The 6,556-nt window shown below is 28.9% G+C and overlaps 1 long non-coding RNA gene across 1 annotated transcript; it reads left to right on the forward strand.

Annotated features, from left to right (window-relative positions):
- Positions 1-760: 760 nt before the first annotated feature.
- LOC139905343 (uncharacterized) lies at positions 761-2,492 on the forward strand. The gene is made up of 3 exons (XR_011780005.1): positions 761-1,417; positions 1,470-1,609; positions 1,672-2,492. It is a non-coding gene; the product is annotated as an uncharacterized lncRNA (long non-coding RNA).
- Positions 2,493-6,556: the final 4,064 nt, after the last annotated feature.

The following is a 6,556-nucleotide window of genomic DNA, read 5'->3' on the forward strand; positions in this document are numbered from 1 at the left end:
GCTCAATTCTCCAGAGAGAATAATTGCAAAAATATTTTCTAAAATGTTTCCACGTTTACAAGAGGATGGCCCTTGAATAACAAATTTTAAAAACCAATACAATTTGGTTCTGGGAACATTTTTTTATCGTCGGGATTGGAGGATGAGGACATTCTGTACGTTGGAAGAAACCTTTATATGGGCCAAAAAGCGTAGGAAGACGATCCCCCTTTGTTTGTGAGGGTGAGGCGATTTTGCCCAAGAGGAGAGGAAGAAAGAGCGGGGGAGCAGAGGAGAGGGTAGCAATTGAAAAGAAGGCGATACTGGAAGGAATCATCAAAGATGATAGTAGGTAGAAACCTACACGCTCATATAAACTGCTAGACACTTTTATTCAATAATTTTATTGGAAAACCCAACGAGGAAAGGCCTTTTATTTTTACTGTGCTTTCAAAAACCATTAACTCCATTCGGTCAAAGTTATAGCGTTCCGGAAGTGCTTCAAAATGAGGTCAAACTAAAAAAAAGAAAAAATTCTTATTATAATTAAGGCATAAGAAAAGAAAAACTTATTTCATATTTTTTTTTAACTTGATAGTAATTTTTTTGGCTTTATTATGTAGTTGGTTGTGTAAGTAAAAACTGATGAAGTAACTATTGACAGCATACAAATATATATAAATAGTTATGAATTTTTTATTTATTCCGCTATTTATATAGTTAAATTTTTTCATGAACACGATACAAATGGCGATAACTATACATAGTTTTTTTAAAAAGCGTGCGAGCAGAAGAGAAGAAATACTTATGGCATCATTGATTAAATAATATACATCTTCTTCTATCAATCAAGAACGTCATCATTCCCGCCTTTATTATTCAATATTAATATAATATTAGATGGTGATAGTCGATAGAGAACTGAATAAAATGCCTAAAATAACGTCGCCTTCTGTCTGGATTTCTGAAAATGGAGGCCCAGGAATTTGGGAATTACTTACCAGATGAGAAACAGATGGTTTGTCGGATTTGTCGAAATAAATGTGCCTTTGGTCTCCTATCTAGAATTACACGCCACTCATTATTCTCATCTCATATCAAGAGAATGGATATTCATCTAAAAATCAAGTTAATGATGAATACATCAAGTCAGACTTTAACTCTGATCTCACAAAGATGCTTATTGCATGTAATATAACCTTATCAATTGCTAATCATCTATGTTCAAAAAATTTATGGAGAAATACACGAGTAAACCTATCCCTTCCCGAGGAGCCATCATTAAATTAATGGAGGATGTTGGTACTGATGTCATTTATAGAAATACATATAAAAATGTTTTGAGTCGTCCACACCAAATGACGATCAAGTTATCAGTAAAAAGTATAAAATATTTACTAATTTCGAAATGAAACTCTGAATTTTGTACTATCTAACAGTAAGTATTCAATCTTTTTTAAATCTAACCCTAAAATATGATTCTATTTTAGCTAAACATATCAAGAATTATGATACACAACTCATTAAATAGTAAAAACAACTGCTTAAATGGTCACAACAACGGGGGTAGTAGCTTTGGATGGTTCGCAACTAGTTTGTCTGAGACTAGTTTCTTCACTTAAAGACTTGGGTATGATCATTAGGTTTTCCAATATTACATAGTCAATAAATATTACTTTTTTATCACTTAAGGCTTAGCTATGGTTGATAGGCTTCAAGAAATGGTGTTCAGAAAACTCATAAAAGGCAAAAACAACTGCTTAAATGGTCACAACAACGGGGGTAGTTGCATTGGGTGTAGCATTATAATTACCAATTGTGTATATATGTTGTTATATAAGCATAAATAGCGGAGAAAAAAATCTTTTTGATGCTCTTAATAAGGAGTAATATCGCCGGACATTACTACATAATTAGCTTTTGCTCTAAATCTTTACGATGTCATGTTAGAAAACTACAATAAGTCAAGAATGGTTGCCTGAATTGTCTTATCAGTTAAATTTGACTGCATGGATTAACTTTTCTTTTTTTAGATAAATATGAAATAAATGAAAGTGGGATTCTAAAAGCTGTTCTTACTAAGATTGGAAGAAGATATGGATTGAAATCTAACATTATTTTATGATTTACTTTATTATTAATAATTATTAAAATCTCATCGGTAGAAATATATCTATCCTGTGCACAATTGTATATGCAACTTGCACATAAGGAAAAAAGGTGATGATCTTTTTGATTAAACTCCACGTCTGGCTTGTATTTTGCAACCTCAAGTTATGACATATTGAACTGAATTCCGATGTTAGAACAAGAAGATATTATTTGGATCAATCTATTATTTCAATATTCTGTATTTATAATTTATTGTTATTATTAGTTATATGATTCTAATTGTTTAATTTTGTATATTTAACTTAAATGTATGATGGTTTATTTTTTAGTATGTAGATTATATTTAATTTAAGCCTTCTATTTTAAATTTGGAACTTCAAATATATTTCGAAATACTCTTATTTTGTCGTTTTATTAGTTATTTTTCTGAGAATATGGTTCACAATAAATTACTATTTCATGGAGTGTGACGTTTCCAAATCTACTGTAACGGATAAAAATCGTCTAAGTCAATTATATGTATTATATCTTTATTAAACATTTTGCTAATAAATACTTTCGTTACACCCTCAAAAATCATAATAAAGCAGGCAACTGATAAATACTGATGTGATTATCAGTGATAATCACATCAGTATTTTAAACAATGATACCATGTGTCTTTCTCCCCCTGTCTCCTCGCACGATTTTTCAAACTTTTTTTTTCCAAAAAATTTAATCTTTCTAGCTTTTTTCTCCCAAAAATTTTAATTATCTGTAAATAACTATGTATTTTTGAATTGTTTTGAAAAACAAATAATATTTCATTTATAATTTAAATTTTATTTTTCAAATTTTTTTCCAAAAAATTTAATTTTTGAGAATAACTGCGGATGTTGGAAATTATTGGGGAAAAATTTTGCAATTTGGTAATGCTTTTCCAAAAAAAAATATTTTTTTGAAAAATCCATAAACCTTTGATTTTTTTTTCCAAAAAAAATCATTTTTGTAATTTTTTTTCAAAAAAGTTCCAAAAACCAAGCCCCCTATAAATTTACTCCTGTGGACGCCCCATATAGCAAAATAGTATTTTTTTAACTATTATTAAAAATATTAAAGAATGGGCATCTGAATCGGCATCGCTAATTTTTACTATAATCGCATCGGAATCGAGGGTTTCTATTTTGGTATTGTCCCATCACTAATTATTATGTTATATTAATTATTAGGAGTAGTACCCAGCATTACCCAAAGTAATTAGTTGTTGACCTACAGACAAACCCTGCTTTAATAATTTTATAGATAACTCCCCCAACAAATCATCATCCGTTTTTCATTAGCACACGTAGTTACTCAATTTTTGGTTTTTCTCTCCTCAAGTATAAAGGAAAAAAAAGTAACAGCTTAATAATTACTTTTTTAATATAACGTGATGAGCCAGAATGTACATGCAAAACATCATCTTAAGTAACATCACTATTTTTTATTTTAGATACGTATTTTTGGGAAAAAAATTTCAAATATAATTTTTTTTTCTAAAATCCACAAATATTTAGAAAGAATTTAAAAATTAAACATCAGATATTAAATTTTTTGAAAAATTTCGGAAATTAAATTTCCAATATCAAGTTTTTCGGGAAAAAATTCGAAGACAATATTTCAAAAATTAATTTTTTTTGCAAATTATTTCTAAAATCCACAGCTATTCGCAAAAAAATAATTTTTTTGGAAAACAATTTCAAGAATTAAATATCGAATTTTAAATTTAAAAAAATCAAAAATCCTTAGCTATTCACACAAAAATTAAGTTTTTTGGAAAAAAAACCCAAAATATCCTTTATTTATACAGGCCCTCCAGCCTACTCCTTCGTACGCCTCTGAAGAACAATATAAGTAACTTTTAATTAGATCGGTTTTATTAATAAAAGAATACAAATGCATAATTGAGTAATTTTTAGTGGTATACCCATGCATCGGAATAGGCAAGAATCGTCCTGTGTGCAATATCCGAATCCGCTCAATAATGCTGATTCCACAGATACATATTGTATTTATATGGATAATATGACTTATTTGAGCTCATTTTTGAATACTAAATTACGGTTACAAATAATTTAAATGACCAGACAATTAATCAGCAGTTATTAATTGGTCGATTATTTATTAATTTTCTACTCAATACTAAGTACAGCTAGAACAAGGTCATTTAGTGGTAATAATATTTATAACATTTATATATTTCACGAGCAAGACCTTGACCCTTGACCAATCTTTCACTTGGTTACTTTGTCGGGAGAAGTGGACAAATACAGGGGTGTCCGAAGGGGTGGGTTGGAGGGACTGTAGTCTCCCTCAAAAAAAAAGTAATTTTTCTTTTTAATGGAAAACTTTCATAGTTGAAATTTGTTTCCTAAAAATTTAACATTTTGTGAATCGCTGTGGATTTTGGAAATTTCTGTCAAAAAAATTTAATATTCGAAATTTTTTTCCCTAATAATTTTTATTTTTTCCTTTATTTTTCAAATAAATTTTGAAAACCTAGACCATCCCAAAAAACAATACTGCAGACGCCCATGATATACCTCTACACATTTTTTTTAACCCTTACTTTAAAACGTTATGGGATATCAATGATTTATAACCGATTAAAAAAATATTAGTTACTTGATTACAATTGATCAAAAGCCAAGTTGTGTTGCAGAAAACTTGGGACAACCTATAATTCAATTCAAAAAAGATTCAAAATGTTTTTCATTATCTGAACACATAATGTTCACAGATCACTATTACAGCAAAGTTCCTAAATCAGAAGTTGCTAAAACACAAAAATAATCATAATCAGTCGCATTTGATAATCTATATTAATAAAGCAATTTTGTATGTTGATGTAGAACTCATTTTTGAGCTTAATTTCTTAGAACTGCCTAACTAATTCATCTAAGAAATAACAATGTAATCAATCTCATGCGCGTGTAGTTAAAGCATGGCGCATCATTAAAAAAAGTGGAGGACATATATATATTATCAAATCAAAGGTTATCTGTCTTTTTGTCTCTTAATGACTCGAAGTAATATCGGGTAGTATTGTGTCGGTCCTCATTTATTCGGTACAGTCCAGTTTTAGGACCGGTCCTATCCATCCTTAGAACCAGTCCTTAAATTTCGGTCCTGATAATTTTTCATCAAAATATCTAGGATTTATTAAGCCAAATAAGATATATTAAATATGCGTTAAGATTATTGTACATATTTTGTAAAAAATTATTATATTGTTACTTAGTTGTACAATTTATATACCCCTCATTGACGTCATAAGGGATCGATTTAAACTTCTTTAAGAACTGACAAGTGGGGCTGGAATGGAGTGAATTGTACCGGACTGGACTGCGGTATTCTGTCCTAAATAAGGGCAGACATAACACTAATCCCGGGTACTCCCGTTAATGACTAATAAATAAGCAAAGTGGCCGATTACTTTAATAAACACGGGTAAGTTTAAGTTTGATTGGATTTTCATTTGTATTTTTGATTCAACGCTAATCAATAAAGACGATATCATATATATTTTGATCTTAAATCAATACGAGATTGAGGAAATCTCTATAAATCAACATTATACCAAATGACTAAAAACGAAAAACTTTGGAAGTGAAAGATATAAAAAAAAAAATCTTGATGAGATTTAAGTACTTGTGGTTGAATAAAATGTACCCATATTAACCTTTAGTTCTTTTTTAGGGGAATGGGGTTTGACGCTCTGTGATTCAAGATATGGTTTTATTAAGAATTTAAATAATATTCTAAAAAATTCTCTCTAATTTTTCTTGTAAAAAATAAGTAAGACCAATTGTATATTGTATGGTCTAAACTCACTTTATAGGGAGATACAGATGAGCTTTTGGTAGTTTTTTGTAAGAAAACAGATAAGTGGATAAAAATAATGTATTATCAAGAAAAAAAAGAGTGCAATTTCAACTTAAATAAATATTAAGTGTGAAGTAACTTTTGGGCTAAGAAATTCGAATTTTTGCTAATCTTTGGGAAACAAAATCCCGAATTCGGTTAAATTTAATTATGCTCCAAAATACTCTGATTACCACCCAGTACGTTAAAATAGTAGCATAAATAAAATACCAATTTAGCGAAATTAAACACTTCATTAGCGTAACAAGTAAAGAAAAAAACCCATAGCTATTCACAAAAAATTTCAAAATCCATAGCTATTTACAAAAAAAAAGGAAATTCAAAAATAAATAAGAATATTTGAAATTTCTAATAGAATTTTTTTTGGAAAAAAGTTAAAAAATCCACAGCTGGTTAGAAGAATTTAAATTTTTGGATCTTTTTTTTTTGAAAAGTTTAATGCTTTGGAAAAAAATCAGAAAAATAAAATTTTTTGGAAAATAATTTCAAAATCTTGTCACAGAAAATTTAATTTTCTGGAATTTTTTTTCGAAAATTCATAGCTATTTACAACAAAGTTAAA

The sequence above is a fragment of the Lepeophtheirus salmonis genome, chromosome 5 (assembly GCF_016086655.4).
Source record: "Lepeophtheirus salmonis chromosome 5, UVic_Lsal_1.4, whole genome shotgun sequence".
Lineage (NCBI taxonomy): Eukaryota > Metazoa > Arthropoda > Copepoda > Siphonostomatoida > Caligidae > Lepeophtheirus > Lepeophtheirus salmonis.